Source organism: Chrysoperla carnea, chromosome 4, assembly GCF_905475395.1.
Source record: "Chrysoperla carnea chromosome 4, inChrCarn1.1, whole genome shotgun sequence".
Lineage (NCBI taxonomy): Eukaryota > Metazoa > Arthropoda > Insecta > Neuroptera > Chrysopidae > Chrysoperla > Chrysoperla carnea.
The window spans coordinates 68,612,465-68,627,007 of NC_058340.1; the positions used below are offsets into that span (position 1 = coordinate 68,612,465).

At 28.9% G+C, this 14,543-nt stretch overlaps 1 protein-coding gene across 1 annotated transcript in view; it reads right to left on the reverse strand.

Annotated features, from left to right (window-relative positions):
- Positions 1 to 14,543, reverse strand: part of LOC123298888 (visual system homeobox 1-like) — a 162,282-nt gene that overhangs the window by 11,677 nt on the left and 136,062 nt on the right. The window lies entirely within an intron of this gene.

Sequence of the window (14,543 nt, forward strand, 5' to 3'; positions counted from 1 at the left end):
TTAAACATCTCTAATTTAGGTACTATTATTATTATGATTATTATGATTATTATTCGTGATAGAAATGGAGAGATTCTAACTAACGACAAACTTTAACCAAACTACTAAAACCATTAGTACCAACACACAAAGTGTACTTAATTATACTATCTATGAATACTGAAAATTTATTATGATTAAGGTTAATTTAATTTTGTGAAAATTCATTTTAGCAAAATTTCAATTTATATTATGATTATTCAGGTAATTTTCTTTTGAAAATTTTCTCATACAAGTAGATTTGGGAAAATGGGAATGTGTTTTACGTATAAAGTAAATTACTGAAATTATTTGCAATAAGAAAAAATTTGTAATTTTATTATGAGCCTAAGATAGCACAGTCAAAGGAAACACAGGACTGCCGTACGTTCTTAAACGAGCTGGCGGAACAAATGGATGTAAACCTGGTATGCATTCCAGGAAATTGTTAAGCCGACGAGCTTGCCAGAAATGGCACAATGCTGGCGGACACAAGTATCAATAAATATCCGAGAGTTCCATTTGCGAACTGCAAGTTGCTCCTCAAAGAGGATTTCTTAAAAAAGGCCAATCTTAGAAGGAGGGAGTACAATCGTAGGCGTTCCGATGATCTTATATCACTTTCAAGGGAATCTGTTTGCAAAGTTGTTGCGGCTATTACCGGACACTGATTGGGTGGCAGGCATACTGAACGCCTGAGCCTGGAAGTGTATCACGACTACTGCAGGAGCTGTCACAGTGGTCAGAAGGAGGATACTATTTCTCATCTTCTCTATCACTGTCCAGCTCTTGCCATGATGAGATAGACTTACTTGAACCAGCCTCTCTTTGACGACTTCTCCGACCTAAAGTCCGTTGACGACAAAGCATTCCTGCTGTTCTTAAACAGCTCCAAATGATTAATGAAGCAGTGACTAGGGATGGGCTAACCCTTTTTCGGTATCACAACGGACTATGTGATCTAAGTGTTTCCCACCCCAAGACAGCCGCTCTAACCTAGCCTATCCTAACCCATGAGGCTAAGGGGATTTTCTCAATTAGAATTATATTTATTAACATGAATCTTTTTGGGTGTTATTGTAGAAAATTTTTTATTCAAACTAGAAAAGACCCTTTTTATATCGAATATATTTTTATGTGTTTATAAACCTATATGTGTTTAAAGAACGTTGATGGATACGAGACCTCGAATTTGACTAAAGAGAAGGCTCCTTAATAAGGAAATTAAGCAATCTTTTACTGTGTAATTTTAGAATATGCAATTATGTATGAATAAAATGAAAAAAAAATAAGACACTATCGATTTAGACTTAAAAGAAAACTGTTCAGTTCGTATTAAAATATAAAAACCTAAGTTTGAGTGACTTTTCTACGTCACCCCAAGGGGTTGAAACATTCTCTCAAGGAATAAAAGAAATAGCAAGACATCGAAAATGCAGGTATATGTTTGATTAATTCCTGTAAAAAAATTTCGATAGAGGTCCTAAATTCGAAAATCATCGAAGAGTATTATATATTGTATATAGAAATATACTGTATACTACAATAACGGTTATTAAAATGGGTAATTTCGAAAAATAAAAATAATATTTGAAAAAAAAAATTATGATAATCATTTCCGGTTATGCATGTTTATTTTATTATTATTATAATTTTTATTTTACAAAAAATAATTATCATTATCATTTATTTATTAAACATTGTACCACTAGATGTCAGAAGTTTCCGGTGTACGCTCACACTTCAGCAAGCTACCATACCACGATAATAGCCTAGCACTGTCTGTGCTTGGATAATATGTCGTATCAGCATTTTGTTTTTTACAAGTTAGAAGGTGTTTTTTGTAATTTTTTTGTACACTTCGAATGATAAATAATTATCTTGTTTTAAAGCGAATTATTATTAATGCTGACAAGATAATTGAGATATTATTATAATAAATTTATTAATTATTATCTATCTCACTTTTTATTTTTTTTTTGTATATATACAGTTAAATTCGGTTATAACGACACAAAGAAAACAGCATGGTATATGAAATAAGTTTACTATTAAAGTAATGAGCTGTATTTTTTTATTATACAGTTTATTCATTCTTTGAAACATTATTAATGTAAATTACTATGGTTTTCATCTATATTATCCATTTATTGAGACACAGTTAAAGTCCGTTATCGTAATTCTATTTTAAGACACCTGTAATCGCGTGGCAAAACGATTTAGATCCTCCTTCGGGGAAAAATGAAAGCCCGGTGATTAAAAGACGGACTCGAACAAGCTTTGGTGTTCCAGCTTGTTTTTGACAACCGGATTTTCGTTTTTCTTCGAAGAAGCTTAACTTAATTTAGAGAGCACAATCTAGAGAATTTAAATGCCTTTCATTAAAATTATTCTCCTTTGAAGAAAAATGAAAGGACGGCTATTAAAAAGGGAACTCGAACAAGCTTTGATTTTCCAGTTCATCTTCTGACCGAACTATTACTTTTCTTTGAAGAAGCTTAATTTTTTGTGAGAGTCATTAAATTGTTTCTTACAGAAAAAATTCTAGACAATTTAAAGGTACACGTATCGCTATACGAATTAAAACTTTTTTCTTTAAGGTAATACTATCGGTAATAGACTTTGCATTCAGAATTTCACTGAAATTAATGCAAATTCTGAATTTGCATTAATGAAACTTGGCATAGTTGTCCATTATTATATCATAATTAACCTGTTAAATTTTTAAGGGCCTTCAGAGAACTGAAAATCTGATTTGTGAAATAAAATAAAATCTGTGATTTCCTTTAAGGATCACTGTTAAAATATCTTTTTTTCACATCTCTGAAGGACCCTAAAAATTTAACTGGTTAATTATGATATAATAATGGACAACTATGCCAAGTTTCATTAAATTCTGAATGCAAAATCTATTACCGATAGTATTACGTTAGATTAAAAGTGCCAGAAAATATAAAGCAGAGTTTTCAAAAGATAGAATAAGATTTGATATTCTATATAAAGAGTACATATCGCTTCTAACGATTATCGTATCTTTAACGTCGGTATAGCTGATTTTGACTCTATATAATTATTTATTATCTTTCTTCACAGGATTAGTAAATATATTTCGTATATGCATCCATCTTTGTTTATAACGGAATGTTTTTCATTTGTATGATGCGTGGTTGTATGATACATAAAACGTAGCTCTGTTACCAACAAATATAAATGAAACTCGTTGTGCATGTGTGTGTGTAGTATTTCTTTAGTTCGATGAACTACATGTAGATGGGACTACATGGATTATTAGTGTTTTTTTTTTTGGGATGTTGAATATGGTATAATTTTTCGTTCAACGATTTTAGTATATTTTACTTGCAGTTTTTATATTTTATAATATAAAACGGAGAAGTACAGCAAAATTTTATTTTCTTTTTTATGGAAAACTTAATTATTTTTTCATGGAATTTTTAAATTTTTTGGAAAATATTAAGTATTTTTATATGAATTTATTCTTCTAAACTGAGTAGGATACAAAATCTGGCACATTCATACAATATATTTAACCCGAAAATGCAACGGGATCTGGGAAGTATGCTTTATACAGTGATTTCAAAACATAAACATCTTTGAATATACCCTTATTTCAAGACTTTTGAAACTAAATGTCTTTTTTATTAGATTATTTGTTGGAGAGCTTTTTTTATTTACTAATATTTCTAAGCATTAGCAGAAAATGAGTATTTTAAGTTTGACGGAGTTTTCCTTTTACATCTGTTCGTAATGCCGTGGGTTCATAATATTTGAAAGGATCGTATTCTAAAATTGAAAGACCAACAGTTTTCTAGTTATTTTAAAGATCATGTTTTTGGTGGAAGCGCAGGTAAGAATATTCATGAATATGTCTGTAAAGAATACATTTTTTATACGTTAGTTTTTTAACGTGATTCTTAATATTTAGCATAGAAATTGGCCAAGAAATGCTACTTTTTAATAAGTACTTGTTTTTATTAAATTATATACGGTGATATGCGTGACATTCCAAATTTTAAGGTTTCCCTTAAAGTCATAAGGCGTACATTAAATCTGTTGAGACAAATCTAACACAAAACCTAATTAAGTAAAATTAGCATTATTTCCTACCTATTCTTAGTCAGGAAAAACTTGAGACCAATAATTTTATCATTATCTTTACGAAGATGTATTTGTTACACCTCATAAGAAACGTACAATCCCGGGGACCCCCAATATATTAATCAAATTTCTAAAAAAATTATAATGAAAAAATCATTTAATATAACAAATTGTCCTATAAACTACGATTATCGTTTAATAAACTTAAAAACCAATCAATTAAATTATTCTCCCACAAAAGACGAAAATAACGACAAAACTATAAAATACAATAAATATCTATTCGATAACCTCGAAATAAATCTCAATTACATTAAGAATCAGTTACAACGTTTAATAAAATTGAATTTTTACGACATAACATACAAAAAAAAGCCATTTTCAATGACTGCCCTTTTTTTTGTATGTATACTCAAAATAAATTTTTCTAAATAAATTCAATATACAATGACTTCTGATCAATTTCAACATTTGTTATAAACAGTAATGCATTTAGTTTATTTTGTGGAAAAGAAAAAGAAAAGAAAAGTTCATTGAAATCATCCCCTTCGCAAGGAAAATCATCCACTCTCTCTCAAGTCAATTGAATTTTCTTCGATTGTACTAAGTTGAATAAGATTTACTGGTATTATACTATAAACGCCCACAATGTAAGTTAGTTCATGTGTCACAAATCACTATAGTAATTTTGTTGGACTTCAAGGGGGTCAAGGGTGGTTTTGGGAATGGATTTAGTGGTGTAGATAACGATAAGATAAGATAGATCGAATTGTTAGATTTGTGTATATGTATGTGGTCTTCAAATTCACTTAACGTAATTATTGTGATACATTTCATCATCTATAATAAATATTTTTGTTCAATTTCAAAATGATTTTATTTGATAATTTAACCTTTTCTAACAAATTGGTTTCTTTTTAGAAATTTACCAAAAGTTTTTCAAATGAGAATTATTTTCCTTTCTAGTTAAAACTTCTCTGAATTCTTGTGGTATTTTTTCTAAATATACCAATTTTAGCTATAATATGCTAGATTCAATGAGCCATAACTTAGTAAGCATTGCTTGTAGTAACTAATTGATTTTATTCATAGTCATTTAAAACATTTGCATCAATGATTTTTATGTCTTAATTCGTTTCTATAAGGAATATTAATTAATTGTTTTTATAATTTGGAAAATAAAATGCAATTTGTTAGATGGAATGTTTAAGATTTATGAAAGCATTAAGGATGTACGCGCACCAACACAATTTAAAAAAAAAAGCTTGTTTTTTTGTTTATATGAAGTTGAACTAAGTCTAAATCAATTCTGAAAATTTTAGAGGGGATTGATCTATTATTTAAATAAATAAATGACTTCAAAAGAAGGCATATTTAATATTGGTTTTATGATAAAACGGGTTTTATACAATCCAATTTCTTTGTCAATCTATACAATTTAGCATGGGTTTGTAATCTATATTACTTTGACTTTTATAAGAAGTTAAAACAGCATTAATTCCTACCCATTCCCTATTTAATTTTTTATGCATACGATTTACAAAATAAAACAATTAAATTAAATTATTTAAACTAAAGAATTAAAATCAATTTTAATTAAATTAAAAACATTTTATATATTTTATATATATAATTTATAAATAAAATCATTATCATTTCATTTATCAAAAATTACAACAGATCACGTGACTAAATCAGATCATCAACGCACACACAAACACAACATAAAATATGATAATTTAATTATATATATATGAAAAAGTGAAAAATCATAATAATTTTATGTATATTTAATATTTTTATTAAATCTATTCCACTACAGAACTTGCCTAAAAAAAAGGCCCTTGAAAATCTAAACACGATTCGACCCATCTCACCCATAAATGTTTGACTGAACATTGAAAATAACAAATTATTCAAATGTTATTTTTTTTTTTTTGGTTATTAAATTAAATAATGTATTTATTATATTAAATATAACACACTATTACTGGTGTGTTCATCATCAAATCTTTTGTGTTAATATTGTGATATATTAGTGTTATGTGCAAATAAGAGGGTAGAATATCTCGATATTTTGTATCTTTCTAGACTGTAGAGAGATATCGGGTGTTTCAATTGAATTTGTACTAGTAGAAAAGTTTATACAATCAAAAATGAAAAATCCCGAACTGAATTCTTATATTAAAACATATACAAATGCATCGGCAACAACGATATCGGTTATAATGGCATAATGGCTATAGCGACTAATATTCGTTGGAATTATACGTCAATATATCGGCTATAATGACCAACGGATGTACATTTGTACTTTTTTTACATGTACTTATATATTTGTAACTTTATTAAGTTTATTTTGAGCCTTATTTACCCACATATTGATTATAGCGACCAATTGTTACTGAAATTAGTCGGTTATAACGACAAACATATACAGGCTGTCTTTTTTAAGTTGATATATGCTTAAAACTCGATATATCAAGTTAATCGAAGAAAATGGTTTAAAAGAAAAATGTTAGTTTCAAAGGCACAAATCTTATACCGGCATCGAATTCGATTTTTGTCCATTTGTTTATTCTATTTTAGCAAAAATGGTATTTATAGAAAAATATATCACTTTTATTGGATTTTTTAGAAATTTTTTTCGAACAGTGCCTAGATTTCACAGAAACAAATATACTAAATAACAATTTTGATAAGAAAACGAAAATTGGGTAAAACTTTCAGTCCGTTTTTGTCTTAACTGTACGGTTTGCGGAAAAATGTTCCGAACAAAAAATTTTTCTTTTTTAATCAACAACAACTTTGTAATTAAAAGTGTTTACCTATCGATTATCAGTTATGGAGTAGAGTGAGCTTTTCATTGAGCTTGAAAACATAACCACCCAACATTTTTTGCTTGAAGCATTTTTATCCATTAAATTTATTCCTCGAGTTTCAAGCATATGTCAACTGAAAAAAACACCCTGTTACTCAGACATTCACTTTAAAATAAAAATGGGCATATCCTTTATAACGACTATTGGTTATAACGACTAAAATTGTTGACCCTTTTAATGTTTTTACGACCGATTTAGTCGGTATTTTACAAATTTGCCATAACCAAAGCTTGAAATTTGTTAGATAGGTGTGATTAAATGGCATTTTTAATTTCTCAAACTTCATACCTGTTCTGTAAGAATTGCAGAAGACTGGTAGACAGATAAATTAAAAAGGTGGTCAATAAAAGAAGCTTTTAAAATGTATTCGCTGTTTAAACAGTAAACACTCTATATAATCATTTTGTATCTGTGTAATTTTAAAAGGGTGTAAGTTTTTGTTCACAAAAAACGGTTAAATGTATATTATTTGATTAAGACAAATTGTTTGTTGATAGTTTATGAATTAGAAATAATTTGTTAATGTAATTTATAAAAACAAAGTTCATGGGAGAGCTATTATCTATGAAGATAGAACAGCGTTGTTCATGGGAGCTATATATGTTTTAATTATGAAAATTCATTTAGAATAAATATATAAAACACTAAGTAGAAAGTCAAGTCACGAAATATGCTTGGATTTAATGTTCCCTTTGTTTTCTTTTCCAAGAAATGATCATTTTCAAGATTTGACATACAGAGTGATCATTTGATTTTCCAAAATATGAGTGCTCGAAAATTAAATCGGAGATTTTCAGAAGATATTGAACGATGGAAGAAAGCGTCATTTTATTATCTTGTATTTAAGTTTACTTTAATTATTGTAACGGTTGGGAATATTGATAATAGAAACAAAATTGTCACATGGAGTTGCTTTAATAAAAATTTTTTAATTGATTTGCGGAATTCGTCTTATAATGTAATACTAGGTATATTATAAGCAGCCGAATAGCTTTTTCGATTTGAAAAATTTGATGAATTATTTTATCTGACTTCAAGTTAGTGAGTTGAATTTTTCCTAGGGTGTAAAGGGGATGAAATTTGACTTCGAATTTCACAAACAATTCTCTTATTAATGGAATATAGTTGACAAGATTAAATATATTTTCTTCTAAGGAAATTTAAGTTAATTCTGGTTCACCCGATATTATCGTATAGTACAGTAGTAACTAATTGATTTTATTCTAAGTAGTAATTTAAAACATTTGCATCAATGATTTTTATGGCTTAATTCGTTTCTATAAGGAATATTAATTAATTGTTTTTATAATTTGGAAAATTAAATGCATTTTCTTAGATGGAATGTTCAAGATATATGAAAGCATTAAGAATGTACGCGCACCAAGACAATTTTAAATAGCTTGATTTTTTGTTTATATGAAGTTGAATTAAGTCTAAATCAATTCTGAAAATTTTAGAGGGGATTGATCTATTATTTAAATAAAAAAATGACTTCAAAAGTAGGCATATTTAATATATGTTTTATGATAAAACGGTAGATGGATATGTTTTCATAGATTTCTCCAAAATTAGTCAGTAGAAATTAAAAAAAGGAAGTTATAACAAATATTCATCATTAAAGTTGAAAATAAGGTACAAATAATTTTAATCCTAAATCTAAAATTTAGTTGATGATAAGTACTACTTGCTGCGGAAATTCAATATGTGAACTCTCAAGCCCATTCAAATAACTTCTATATTACTTCTATATTTTTGAGATTTGAGATATCAATTCCAATAGTAAAATGACTGATATTTTCCAATTAAACCCCCCAGCACCAGAAAGAGGTTGGTTCTTATTTCTTACGCAGCTTTCTATCTCAATTGAGGCAGTAAAGTTTTTATAAATATTATTGACTATCGATTTTTGTTGTTTTTAGATTTTAAAGGCTAGTTTAATCTGACTCTTAAATTACAGAAATTATCTTTGGCAATTTCCTGATGTCTCTGCTAATTAATTTTATATTTTTATTGAATATTCCAAGATGTTAGCTTATTAACCATATGACGTCGATATACCAATACTATGATTAAACCAAATTAGATACTACAATTTTATACATAGTATAACCAACCATTTTTTTTTTTTAACTGAGTCATTCAATTTAAGTATTGTATATTCTTTTTTTATTTAATTAAAATTACCAACACCAGAAAATAAATAACTAACACAGTTTAATTATAATGGCTGCCAACATGTCATCTCAATGTCCATAATTTAGTACCATGTATGGAAAGAGTACTGTACCTTGGATCACCAAATTTGTTTATTCAATGATCACAATACTTAATTCAAGAAAATAAGAATTTAAATGTTGAAAATTTTCTTGGACCAAGAAAATATCTCTTTGCTACCATATTAAGAATATATTTTCTTGCTACTAGTATTTTTAACCCCCGAACTAAAAAAAGAGGTGTTATAAGTTTGATCGCTATGTGTGTGTGTCTGTGTGTTTGCCTGTCTGTGGCATCGTTGCGCCTGAACGGATGACCCGGTTTTAATTTTTTTGATTTCATTTGAAAGGTTATTTAACGTAGAGTGTGTTTGGCTATGTTTTAAGTGCAAGCTTAGAGTTCCTTTATCGAAAAATCTAAAAAATTGGCGATGATTTTCAAAATCAGTTTGGAAAAGGTATGATTTGTCCCAAAAAATGATAGTCCTCTAATTATACTTTTCATTTCATCTGATGTCCTCGATCATCACTTTGATAATGATTTAACAAGGAGTGTTATAAGTATAAAGTGTTTATCTTTGCGCCTGTGTGTTTCTCAGTGGCATCGTAGCCCCTAAACGGTCGAACCACCTTGATTGAGAACAAGTTTTCGAAAATCGGTTAACAAGGAATAAATCGCATTTGTCGGGGGTTTTTTTTAAATTTTTGTAAATTTCACTTGTTTGAATTTTAATATAACTATTTACTTTCACTTGTTAGAAAAAGTTGCATATTTATTGTAATAGAAGAAAAAAGCATAAGGCTGACGAAAGGGTTGCCCCCCCCCCTTTTGTGAAGCTTTCTTCTTAGTTACAGTCTACCAAGGCATGATAGTTTACCCTATACAAAATTAACTTAGATTCTAATTTTTTATGTGTGTAAGAGTTTAAGAGTTAAACAAATAAATAATTTTTTTAAATATTTACCGGACCAATTTTTTCCAAGGGTGTTTGTGACGGTGTATAAGTAAGTAGATAAGGGCTATGTGTGTAAACACTCAAAGTTACTAATCATTTCGTTTTGTAAATAGTTTTTAAAGGAACTTGTTTTTATTTTTTATGTAAATAAATATTATATAATGTGTACAGTACAAATGAATTAATCTAGTGGTTTAAATTTGAGATATTTCATTCTAGGACAAAAATATTTAATTCCATTTTCTTTAAATTTTTTACTCCCAAATTAAAAAAGGGGGTGTTATAAGTTTGACCGCTACGTGTGTGTGTGTGTGTGTGTGTGTGTGTGTGTGTGTGTGTGTGTGTGTGTGTGTGTGTGTGTGTGTGTGTGTGTGTGTGTGTGTGTGTGTGTGTGTGTGTGTGTGTGTGTTTGTCTGTCTGTGGCACATGTTTCATGAGCGAGCGTTGTGTTTTGTACCCGAAAAAACAAAAAAATTGGCGATGATCTTCAAAATCGATTCAGTTTGGAAAAGACATGACGAATAATTTTAACATATGAATAATTAGTATGAAAAGGAATGGTCAAATAAGCCTGGCTCAATTCATTTTGAAAAGTGAAATGATAAAATAATTAGGTAATTCAAAACAATGATTCAAAAAAACAAAGTCAACTGAAATATTTCAATTTCAATTTAAATATTTCCAAAAATTTGTCCCAAAAAATGATAGCTTTCTAAATATCCTTTTCATCTCATCTGATATCCTTGACCATCACTTTGATATTGATTTAAGAAGGAGTATTATAAGTTTAAAGTTTTTATCTGTGCGTCTGTGTGTTTCTCACTGGCATCGTAGTCCTTAAACGGTCGAACCGACTTGATTGAGAAAATTTTATAGCTAAGTTTCCTAAAATCGATTTAGTACAATAAAAGCTTGTCCCTTAAAAAGTATTTTTTATTAAAATTTCTTCTTAAGATATACACATATTAAAAGAACAGTTACATTTCCCTAGGTTATGATGCATCCATAATTAATGCCTTATTATATTTTTAAATATTAATTATGTATCAAATAATCTATAAATATATAGGAGACTTTCTATAGATATAGATAGTCACTCATCACGATATCTCTGGAACTATAAGACCTAGAGACTTGAAATTTGGCAGCAATATTCCTTTGGCCAAGTAGAGGTCAGCTAAGAACGGATTTTACGAAATTCCACCCACAAGGGGGGTTGCGGGGGTGTTCATGAATAAAAAATTCATATTTTTCAATTATGGCTTTTAATAGTTCAAAACTTGGTCAGAATGTTTTAAATTACATTTAGAAATTTTTTTAACCTTCGGAGGGTAGAAAGGTGTAGCGAGAAAGTGGGAAGGAAATATCGAATATTTACAAATATACCTAAGTGGGGTATCAAATAAAAGAGCATGACGTGTACATTACAAAACTGTTATCCAACGCAAGGAAATGTAGAGGGAGGGGTGCAAGTGGGGATGTTGCCCAGCAAAGCGGGTAGTTTCCAGCTAGTATAATATAAAGTGCATTATTATATAATTATTAATATTATATGATCATCATATTTATTACATAATTATTTAATATTTATAACCACAAAAGTATTTATATGTATTACATTTTATCGAAAATAATTGGACGTTGTTCTAAACGTACGCTTAACATCAACGAACGCTTCATTTATTTCTTTGATAAAATACCAGAATAAAAAAAATATCCATGTATCTATTTATCTCATTCCATGCAACTATAAAATGATATATATTTGTTTCATTTTATTTAGAATGTATAAGGGTTGAATAATATTTTTTAATGTAAACTTATTTAGAAGGAAAATTTGTTATTTTTTTTTATTTAGTTAAATAGTGATAAAATAAACACCCCCACTGTGAATTTAACACGTGTTTTGTGGACACGTGCAGTGGCCGGGTTTGTCTATCCATGTGATTGTTATGTCTGGAAATTTGTTTTGAAAAAAAAAAGGAAAAATAATTCATGATGAAATTTTGATGAATATTCAGTAAGAACTAATTACTTATTTAATAAATTTTTGATAGAAATTAAGAGTACAGCAGAGTCTTGATAATCGGGACTCAATAGAAATTACTGGATTGCTTCGATTACTGGGATTGCATGGAAAAAGTTATAAGAAAACAGAACCAGTTAAGGTCCACTGAACTTCAAAACTCCATGAATTGTCTTAATTTTTTTAAAAATCGCTATGAGTTAAATAATTACTCATTCCGTGGCAATACACATTATATAAACTTGCCATATTTAAATGGTTCTAGAACTGGAAAAAAACTAATTTTTAACTAAGTGGTGATGGACAATTTTAGGAATATAGTTGCCAGAGAAAGCCCTCACTCATTCACTTTGTTATGTCAATGAAAACTAAAACACAACGTTAAAATGACGGCGTATTTGTGTATGGGTGGAATTGTTTCTGTGATATGCATACCCTTAAAATATGAAATGAATTATCCATTGAACACATATTTTTTGATGGGGTATCAAAAGGCTACCGCGCCTTCACTGGTTCCATAATATTACATAAGATAAAACGTTGCAAAAACAGCATTGGAATGTATGGATTTAAGCGAGACTGTACACACACCTTCAGGTGTGTTTGTGATGCTATTCTGATTTTAGAATCAACACAATAAATAATATTAGATGTATATACAAACAAACAATGTAAGTTTTGTTTGACTGGGAGGGAAAACGACTTCGTTTGTTGTCGAAGTTTTTTTTTTACATTTTCTCAATTTGGCATATTTTAATATTAATTTCAATCAATCAAAGTAAGATAATCAGAAAGAGAAAGAATATTTTCATGTTAATATAATTTCGAAAGGTAGACACAAAAGTCTTGTTTCATAAAGAAAAGAATCCATTTCTGATTATTTTGATGCTCTTAATAAACTTTGAAATATTTTTTTTGACAGAGAGTTGTATTCTTCTCAATTCTGTTCCAAAAAAATTGTAGAAACACTTGACAGTGCTGTTTGGTCTATTCATTCTCCTATTATCTAATAAATTTTTAATGACTGCCAAGTTATTTTCAGACAAACAAGACAGCTTGTTGTAAAGTTATAACCACTTCGTCTATATATATCGTCTTCATAAGCTTGTTAACTTTCTGATTGATAAACAGAAAGAAATTGTGTTCACCGTGAAAATCGAAATAAAATATGTTGTGATATTGCTATAAAATGATTATGGAAAAGTTATGAAAGATTCACAACTGAAGCAAAATTGATCAATGGTTCTGGATTTTTATATACTTTAGAATGAGTCACACTTCACGGGAAGTGTGCCATTAAATGTATCGAAACATGGGCAACAGTTAAGGCACATACTGACTGATGATAGCCACAATACTTCTGGCGAATACTACTATTTAACACTGTAATGCCTCTGATACTACTAATGGCATACTTGCAATATTTATTAAAATGACAAAATAGGTTAAGAATAAGAGAGTGACGATCAGTGTGACAACAAACGTAGCATTTACGCCTATACTGAAATGATCGTAGTTCAATAATACGTATTGATAAATGCGCCAAAAATCATAGCGGGAAAAACAAGAAGCATTGCGATATCTGCAATGAAGTATAAGACTCAAGACCATACTGTCGAGTTGAACTTACTATTTACTAATGTTAGTGGCGGCAAAGTTTTTACACCATACAGTATTGTAAATAACTTATATATTGTGATAGTTTTTGAGTAACTGTCCATATACCATACCAGCATTGCAATAAACGCCATGTATTTCTTACCGTGTATTAATTACAAATCCTATGCATGTCAAAGTCTCCGACCTTTTCCGAATCGACTTTTAATTTAATTTCAAAAACTATAATTTAATCTTTATTTCGAAGAAAACGTTAATGAAACTTAGAGTAGGCGAGAAATATATTTTGGAGATTGATGCGAATGGCGTCCAGATATAAATATCCAAACCTTTTTTCAAACTGGGAACTAGGTCAGAAACTTGACATCGACCCACCAAAAGTCATACCCATGACCGTTTCGTTTTAATGATGATTATTGCATTATTAAATTCGAATGAATGTTATCCGTGTCTAGAAAACAGAAGCAACTATTGTTTTCTACAACTTTTACACACAGAGCTCGCTCGCACACAAATAAATACACAAAATGTTTTTCAAAAATCATGATGACTTAACAAGAATCGAAAGAAAGAAAAATAAAAAAAAAATTATAAATAAAATTTGAAATGTTTAAAAAATTATATTTATTTAAGAATTAAATGCCCTATCGAACATAATTATTGGTACTTATGAACTTATCAATTCTTTTTTTGAATTTTACGTGTCTTTATCATA